Source organism: Patagioenas fasciata, chromosome 6, assembly GCF_037038585.1.
Source record: "Patagioenas fasciata isolate bPatFas1 chromosome 6, bPatFas1.hap1, whole genome shotgun sequence".
Taxonomy (NCBI): Eukaryota; Metazoa; Chordata; class Aves; order Columbiformes; family Columbidae; genus Patagioenas; species Patagioenas fasciata.
In genome coordinates, this window is record NC_092525.1 from 5,683,695 (window position 1) to 5,693,054 (window position 9,360).

Sequence of the window (9,360 nt, forward strand, 5' to 3'; positions counted from 1 at the left end):
CGTGATCTGTCCCATATTCATTCTTCACCACTCTGCAGCGGTTCTAGCAGGAGCTTCACACGTTTTCCCCCATTTAAGAGTTTAGATGCCAAAATATCCCAATAAGAACCATAATGCTTGTTTACATCTAGAATTGTCTTAAATATACGTCCTCCTATGCATGTTACAGAACACTGTAACCCTGCTTTGTATATTAACATGTAATACATGCCACTAAAACCGTATCAATTAACTGACTAGACAAAGTTTTCCTCTGGAATTTAACACGTGCATTAAAACTCCTCCAAACCGAAGCCCAGCTCTACTAGGCCGTCCCACAAGCGCAGGGCTTGAGCTCTGGTTTGAGCCTGATGCCGCACTCCCCGCGCCGGGCTGCAGTACTGCGCTGTGGCCACCGGGCGGCAGCACCAGCGACACCCGGCGGCCGGTGCACCGCGGGAGCACCGGGGCGCCACCGCGCATGCGCGGAACCGGGGCTGAACGTCCGCGTGCGTGCGGGGGTGACCTGCACCGGGGTGACCACCCGGGATCACCCACAGCAAACGAGCCACCCGGGACAACGCGGAACAGAAAATCCGCTCTAGAGAACCACCCCACCCAGAGAACCCTCCTCGGCGGAACCTCCCGGCGGCCCGTTCGAGCTCTCTAGTGCCCTATTTGCGTAGCCACGCCTCTGATTTGCATTTCTCCGCCCCATCCTCGCCCCGCCTGTCGTTCCCACGCGCCCCGCCCCTCCTCTTATCTCTCGCAATCTGATTTGCAGGCTTCGAATCTCAATTTGCATTCTCCCCGCCTACTCACCTCCCTGCCCAAGCCCCGAGGAGATTTGCATATCCGGCACGACGCTCTGCTCTGTTCTGTTTCTATTCGACCCCATCTATTTCTATTATTTCTACTTCTATTAATTCTCGTTCTATTTCTTTTCCTGTTTTCTGTTTCTTTCCCTGCGAAGTACAAACCACACCTGATCTCACAGATGTCCAGTGTAACCTGTAGCTGCTTTTGGTAAATATGAGCAGAACTTTACAGCACACGGTTTTCCCAGCAACATGAAGCGGAGAGCGTATTCAAAAAAAAAAAAAAAAAACAAACCACAAACACAAAGACGACACACAGCCTTGTAAGTCGGGTGATTAATTCTATTCAGTACGCTTTTACTTAAGTTAGATTACAAGAAAACTAAATTGGGCTTGCCCAGTGCCCTGTGAGTAGTAAAAACCATCACCACACAGTCACTCAGCAGAGAGCTCGCAGCAGCTCCCCGGCTGCCGCAGTTATGGAACGAAGCGTCTGGCTCGCACACAGAGCCCCCCAGCCCCTGCTCCCACCGCTGAGCAGGTGCGGGTGCCGTTCTGCTCCCTGGGGGCAGCTCAGGCCTTTCCCTCAAGTGCACCCGCCAGAGACATTTCCGGGTAAGGATGAGTTTTTTAATCCTTTCTATAAACAGAATTTCTTTGCATTTTAAAAACCTTGTACATCACTGACATTGACTCCTATGTCTCTTTTTACACATACGTATGTATTTAGGGAATATATTTGATTCATAGATATCATCTATTTCCACTGTAATATATATCTACTTAGACATCTACACACTTGCGTATGCATTTACATGTATATATCTGCTTAAACTTATACAGAATATCTGTTTATGCTTATATATATCACCACTTATTATCTAGAATATCCATTTATACTTACGCACCTGTTTAGCCTTCTCTTTGGACACAAATATCTTTCTAGACTTGCAGATGTTGGCATATTGTTACAATCATATTATTACATTTATGTATATTTAGACAGAGCTATCGATTCACACTTGGCGTGTGGCACGATGAGCAGTGACACGTGGCCAGCTGCACGGCTCAAGCACGAGGGACACCCCGACCTGCCAGGGAAAAGCGCCACTGAGAGCCAGACAGAAACAAAGTACGTCAGAGCACGCTGTCAGATATTGGGGAAACACTCATAGCATCCAGTTGCCTCTCTTTTTCAGTTTTTAGAACAAATACCCATCTGCTTAAGTACACCTAATAAATTATATGCTGCACCTACTCAACAATTACTCTTAACTATGGAAGTCAACATGTAAATTAGACCATTTTATTTGCTTTAAGTTTCATTGATAGGAAAATCAGTGAGATAGAAGACATGGGTTTACTTTAAAAAATAAATAAATATCCCCATTCCTGCAGTGCAGCATAAGGCTACGAAAAAGGAGCGTCAGACTCACGAACACTTTTGGCTGCACTGCAGCACACAGGGGAACACGTTTCTGTGACCGTGACAGCTCGACTGTCGCAACCGGGAACCCAAAGCCCAGCGGTGCCACCAACCTTTGCCAGGCCTGCTGTGCTGGGCTCTGCGGAAGGAAATGGACTTTGGTTGGTTGTTTCAAAGAAAATGAACAGTCCTGTTGTTGATGAGGCCACTGCCCACTACATCACCTGGGAAGATCCACTCGGAGGGCAGGTTCATAAAATGCAGCTTCTTGGAATGAGGAATGCTGCCGTTTTGGAAGATTTCTTACCAACTGAAGTCAGAACTACACACTGTAGGTTAAGAGAAAAAAGTCACTATTGAAACAATAACTCATCCAAACCACACATGGACTCACCGCCACCAGTTACGAGGCTGAAAGTGCTTCTTGGGAACACCTGGCAAACACGCAGAACAAAACCGATTTGCCCAGGTGCCTGTATCTCTGTCAGCTTTTTGAGTACTATTCTAAGATATTTTAAAAACCTATTGAGTGAAAAAGAACAAAGCATTTGTCATTGAATCAGGTTGTTTCTTCTGGACATCTGAACTCTTACAAACACCTCCTTTCCTCTTTTAGTACAAAATCATTTCCATAGTATCATCCAATAGTAAGCCCACAGAAACAGAAGATTACGCTTTCAGGAAGAGAAAATAACCAGAGGGAGGTGAGCTCTGCACAGGTGTACCGTGCTCCAGAACAGGCCTTATTTTTAGTACTTCTGGTAAAATATTTCGTATTAAAAATATAGAAGGAAAGTCGGTGCATTCTTAATGTTAAAGTCCACTCTACAAATACCTTAGGAAAAACGCAGACACGCGTCCTAGCCGTACCTTGTACGGGCAGACCGCTCTGGATTCCTTCTGTCTGTCTGGTACTTCTGTAGCAGAAGACGGGGCAACCGCGGTGAAACGGTGGCAGCAGACATCCAGCTGAAAGAGGAAAAGCCCTTCAGAACAAAGCTGGAGAGGAACCTGACACTTCCTTTTTTCTTGCGAAGGCTACAGCTGAGTGGAGAAAAAAGTATTTTGCACCATCTTCAGTACAGCTGTTGATACGGCCACTGGAGCGTTTGCGTTTTTTGGATAACCAGGCCATTTTTGACTCATTGGCAGTCTGAGTTCCCTAGAACAAATTTTCCCAGATACACACAGAACACAGACATCACCCAAGTATAGCCAAGATTTCCTTCCTCGCCCTGGATGCTGTCATTGAAGAGCCCAGCAGCCCATCCGTCCTCGTGAACCGCCCCACTGAAAAAAAAAAAAAATTATCTTTTCCAGGCTGTTTCTTCAAAGGGTAAAGATATTTTAAATTGCAGTTATCTTTTCCAACAAAGTGATTTTGTGATTCCTTTGAAAAGGAGGGTAAGCTTGCCAGAGAAAGATAGCGACAGGGAGCAAGACAAGGTGACACAGAGAGAGGGGCAAAAGGGCCAGGGAGCAGGGCAAAGGGAAGAAGAGGCCAAAATGAGAGACAAGGAGCAGGAGACAGAGACGGTGGGAAAAATCCTAGAATGGGCAGTGGGAGAGACAGACAAAGGAGAAGTGAGCGCCGGGCTGCGGGACAGAGACAGGAAGGAGGAAACGCAGTGACAGGGAGCAGGGCAGAGCGACAGAGAAACAAAAACAAAGAGGGAAGAGGACAGAGAAACCAGGAGTAAGACAAGGAGAAGGGCAGAGAAACAGGAACCGGGGTGGGTAGGGAGCAGGACCAAGAGATGGGGCGAGGATGGAGATGGAGGAAGAAACCTGGGATGGCCAACAGGACAGGGAAGAATATGACTGTCGGTAGGGAGCAGGACACAGGGATACAGCGAGAAACAATGGGACAGGGAGCAGCATTAAAGGTCAGAAAGAATAAGAGATGAACAGGAAGGAGGAATGGAACGCCGAGATGCTGAACAAAAAACACCAGCAACAGTGAGCGAGACAAACGAATAGAGAGAGAAGGGCAAGGCAGGAAGAAGAGAGATAGGAAGGTGGGAGATAAGAGCTGCACGTACAGGTACTGAGAAGAAAAGAACAGCAGGGAACAGGCCAGAGAAACTGTGGGGAAAAAAAGAGACTGATGCAGATCAAGACAAAGATATGGAAAAGGGAAAAACAGCCATAGAAGATGGAGCAGGAGACAAAAATAAAGAGAAAAGGAGAGGTATAGGGAAGCAAAATTTTAAAATAATAATAATAAACCAAAACCTCCACCAAGGAGGGGCAGGGAGGCACTAGGACGTGCAAGTGGGGGATGAGGCCCTGAGGGCCAGGGACTCACAGCGGCTCTCACTTTCGGTGGCTGCCACGAGGCTTCTAACAGCTCAGACGCTCCCGTCTCCTTCTCTCCTCCCTTCCTCTCCGGTAACTCGGGGCGCTCGGCCGTCCTCAGCCTAGGAGAACACGGTGGGGTGTCAGGGCTCCTACGAGACGAGGCTTCGGGGACATGGAGCCTCGCTGGCTCGCTCGCCAGGCAGCCGTCCCGCTCCAGGATACGCGCACGGACCCTGCCGCGCACGTTGGCCCCCGGCCTGCCGCACGCCGCGCAGAGGGAGCCTTCGCCACCCGGAGAGAGGGGCTCGCTCTCTCGCCCGCTGCAGGAAGCGGACATTGGGCCGACGGCCCCGCATTTCTTCCTCTTTACCTCTCCCCAACCTCTCTGGCTCCAGCAGCAGCAGCCCCCGTCCACGCACGGGACGTGCTCCCCTGTCCCTTCTCCCGCCACGCTGTCAGACGAGCCTCGCCAGCCCGAGGCGGGCGCAGCCAACGGCATCCCCCCGGCTGGGAGTGAACGGCCACATCCTCAGCGCGGCCTCTGGGAGAGGGAGAGAAGAAGCAGCGGCCGTTAGCACCGTAGCTCACCCCTGCCCCAGCCTGCTCCTTCCGCAGGGGCCACCGGAGAGGTGCCGAGGGCCGGCTTGCCGCCTTCACGACGGGGCTTGGGAGCGGCCCAGGAACACGGGACGGGTTCGCAGGAGCTGCCGGAGCTGGGGGCGGCTGCACGGAGCGAGCGGGGCCGCGGGAGGAGGCTCGGCGGGAGCTCTGGCGAGCTGGGGACGCACCCGGCATCTGCCCCCGGCCGGCTGTCGCCTCCTGCTCCTCTGCCGCACGCTGGGGACGGAGGACGGCGCCGCGTCTCCCACCTGGGCGCTGCTCCCCAGGTTCCATTCCCCGCCTGGGCTGGGGGGTCTGCTGAGCATCGGGCGTTCACAGCTCCCCCTCAGAAACACAGAAATTCCAAATTAGAGTTCAGCCTCTGAAAAAAATAGAGCAGGAGAAAGCAGAGGAATTAGTCAGAAGAAGGGACAGGAGAGCAGCTGAGCTAACGGAGGATTCGAGGGAAACGGGCCACCTCAAAACACAAGGCATCCTCAAAAAACCAGAGCAACTGCAGCAACGCCAGACAGCATTAAGACAAACTGACACCGTTTAGGACACGCTCAGCATAAAAGCAAACACATCCACCGGTGCAGGAAAGCATCTCACCCCTTCCCCACAGCACCGCCACAGGACACAGCCCTGTGAGGCCACGGGATGGGCTAGTACTGACACGGAGAAATAAGCTTGACAGCAGAGTCAATTACACCGTTAAGCAGGCAATGTTTCTTTCATCTGCACTGGGGAGCTCTGGGGGTCGTCCTCTGTAAGTGCTCCCACGACTGGATACTCTTGCATTGCTTATAGTCACACAGCTGCTACATATTAATTACAATTGTTTTAAATTTTGAACATACAATATATCTAGCCTAAGAAATAATTGATGAAGTTACTTATAAATGTTTAGTTTCTCACTCACAACACATCTATTAGTTAAATATAAACTAAGCTCTCAGCTTCTAAACAATGTGTTATTAAATCTTCTGTCTCCCTCTTGTCGTGCAGAAGGATCTAAAAGGTGAAAAACATCCCCTCATCGTGCAGGCGGTCAGAAAGCATTTACCTCACGTGAACCGGTTAATGAAGGGTACATCTTCTATAACTTCATCGCAGTATACATTAACTTGGTAGCTTCTCTTGAATTTCCCCCTTTTCAATATACTTGCAAACTCTTTGGCAGTATAAATCTACGAAATATTATCATTTGTTACCCACTAGCAGTACCAAACAGAACACTGTAGCGTAATGTAAGTAAAAACGACTAGCATCAAAATCAGAGTCCTAAGATCAATGCTGACAGAACTGCGAAGCCGCAGCTCCTGCCGGTTCTGGCGTTGGTTTCTGGCACTTCTGACCGCTTCGGGTCAAACGGCGCCTCTTCCCCCGGCCGTGCGCTGCAGTACCCGAGTTTCGCCACAGGGCGGCAGCACTGAGACCGCCGCGGCAGCGCCGGGCGAGCGGTCGTGCCGCGTTTCGCGGGAACCCCGCAAAATAAACCCCAGAAAACAAACGCGACAAAACAAAAAAGCACACAGAGAGCCGCGGAACGAAAGCCGCACGTACAGGACACAGAACCCGCCGGGCCTCGCCCCGAGCTCCCGGCGAAGCGGCGCCCGACCCGCCACGCCACCGAGCCTGCAACCGCGCCTTCGCTCCCACCAGCTTCGCCAGCTCGGCCGTAAGGGCAGCGGGAAAACCGAACCGAACGCCTCCTCACCGCGCCGGCCCATCCCACTCCCCCCGTTCCAACGGCACGGTCACCCTCGCCGCGGACGCAGTCACCTGCCGCCTCTTTCGCCGCTCCGTTCCCCTCGCACTCTCCCACCGTCCCGCGGCGGGAGGCCCCCGGCTGTCGCCTCCTTCCCCTCTGCCTTTCTGCCGCCTCCGGGGACCTCACAAAGGGCTGCCCTGAGCCGCCTACCTCCAGGTCCCCGGGCGCCGGTTGCAGCAACCGCTCCGCAACCGCCCCGACCCGCGTTCCCGTTAATTCCCGGTACCCACCCCGAGACACCACAGACCCGCTCGCCAGGACCCGCGCTGATTGGCTGCTTTCCACCCCATCACGCTGTCCTCCTATTGGATGCTCCGTCCGGCGCCCAGAGGCCCGCAACGCCCGCCCCTCCGGCAAAATGATAGCCTGCCTAGGCACGTCAATCACCATTTTCTCCGCCTATCAGAGCTCGCAGTGAGGGCAGGCGCAGTAGGGAGAGAGCAGCACCCGCCCCTTTCCGCAACACGATTGACTGCCGAAGACAAGTCAATCATCATTCTCTTGGCCCATCAGTACTCGCAGTTTGCTCATGCGCAGTACGGAGCGTCCGACACCCGCCCCTCCGGCAATCTGATTGGCGGACAGAATGGCAATTGACGTGCCTTGGCAGCCTATCAGCGATCCGCCCCCCCCCCCAGCCTTCCCGCGCCATCTGATTGGCCCGCTCTGCACCCTCACCCGTCTGCTCTCCGCCCTGCCGGGACCCCCACGCCCTTTGCCCGCGCGGCTTCCAGCAGCCGCGTTTGAAAGGAAACAACAAACCGCGCTCCTTTGCTTTACGCTGACAAGGGGGGCGGGTGGTCACCTACCCTTAAATTCATTGTGAACAGAGAGAGCCCTAAGGAGCTCCGGCCGGCAGGTTTCTCTCCCCTGTGCCCGGGACCGAGGAGACGCCGCCGCCTCCTGCTGCCGCCTCGCCCGTTCCTCTCGCAGCGGGGCCGCCCCGGGAGAGCCGGGCGCCTCTTTTTTTCCCGGCGGCTCGTCCGACCGCTGCCCCCCCCTTTCTGACGGGCACGACCTCGGTCGCAGCGGCAGCGCCCCCCTCTTACCCCCGGCACGGGCACCGGGCGCCGCTCCCCAGCTGCAGTTCCGGGCTGTGGCCACCAGACGGCAGCACCGAGCGCGGTCACGCAGCGCCCACGGGCCCCGCAGCGCGGGCGCTTTTTCTTGACCCGTGGGCAGCCTGAGCTCCCCGAACGCGCTTTCCCAGAGCCGCGCACATGGCAGACACACTGATAAAAGATAATAGCCCGACATTGCTAAAATGTGTTTTTTTCCTAAAGATGCCTTCTGTCCTAATAAAATACATTGCCTCTCCCTGTGCCCCGTGCCTTGTCTGCAGCAGTAACTCGGCTCGCCCGCAGCTGCGGCAGCTCTGCTGCTGTTACAGGGTCAGTTCCAGCCCTTACCCTCGGCTGAGCAGCAGCCGGGCAGGCGCTGCTGCTCTGGGCGCTGCGCATCCTTCAGGAATGGTTCTCAAACGATCCTGTGCAACGATGTCCAGAGCCAGGACCCCGCGGCGGGGGGACAGGAGCACACGGCCGGGCCCTTCCCGGCTCGGGGCTGTTTCCGCAGTCGCTGTGAGTTGGTCCGTGAGCTGGAACCAACCTCCCCATGCCCCGGCCCGGCCCTTTGTCCCCGGCTTTCCCAGGGCAGCGCAGCGGGCTGGGTCACACCAACTGTTCTCTGCTGGCACCACCCAGCCGGGTCACCTGTGTCTGCGGTTGTGGGGACACCCCACGGGCTCCCTGGAAACGGACATCACAGCACTGAGAGGGGGCGTTCAGGAGCCTCTGCGCTTTTGGGTTGGTTTGTTTGGGGTTTTTTTCCTTTTGTTGTTTTGATCGTTAGCTTCTTGTTGTCGGTTGGTTTGTTTTTAAGCTGTTACTCTATATAGCTCATCCATGGTGCTTATAGAGCATGGGTAAATCTACCCTGCTTCCTCACAGGAGACAACCATCTCGCTTTACAACAGGTGATTGAATCTGCTATAGAAAAGTTCAACCACCTCCTGTACAGCAAAGGATAAAAGAAAGTATGGATTTTTGTTGCATCTAATCCCCAATGCAAGTACCCATTAACAATACATTAGCAGTGGGTTCCTTCAAATATTCACAGTGAAGGTAGTTCCTGGCACGATTGTATTAGCGTTCTTACTATTTTACGGGAGAAACACAGGGCACAGCTGATTTTGCCCACGTGCAGCGCAGTGATCACACGGGTGCGGTGAACCGGGTGGAAGGCCCTAGAAAAGGAAAATCAGCCTCCGTGTGCAGGGCCAAAACAGAAATCCTTTTCAAACTGTGCCATTTTAAAAAGCTACCAGGGGTATAAAGCAGAAAAAAGAGCAGTGAATGTGTATAATGACACAATTCGATGGTTCTCCAGTTCCATGATGTGCTCTTTTACTAACAGTGTCTGCTGGAGTGGATACCCTGGACACCAACAAGCGGGTCCTGGTG

At 53.4% G+C, this 9,360-nt stretch overlaps 1 long non-coding RNA gene across 5 annotated transcripts; it reads right to left on the minus strand.

Annotated features, from left to right (window-relative positions):
* Nucleotides 1-2,378: 2,378 nt before the first annotated feature.
* Nucleotides 2,379-7,194, minus strand: LOC139828249 (uncharacterized). Of its 5 annotated transcripts, none has more exons than XR_011739643.1 (4): nt 5,113-5,297; nt 4,532-4,643; nt 3,094-3,513; nt 2,379-2,552 (listed from the first exon to the last, which is right to left on the minus strand). It is a non-coding gene; the product is annotated as an uncharacterized lncRNA (long non-coding RNA). The 5 variants fall into 5 exon arrangements; XR_011739642.1 differs by having other exon boundaries at nt 3,059-3,513; XR_011739641.1 differs by lacking the exons at nt 2,379-2,552; nt 5,113-5,297 and adding exons at nt 5,313-5,506; nt 7,129-7,194 and having other exon boundaries at nt 2,604-3,513.
* Between the last annotated feature and the right edge of the window lie 2,166 nt (nt 7,195-9,360).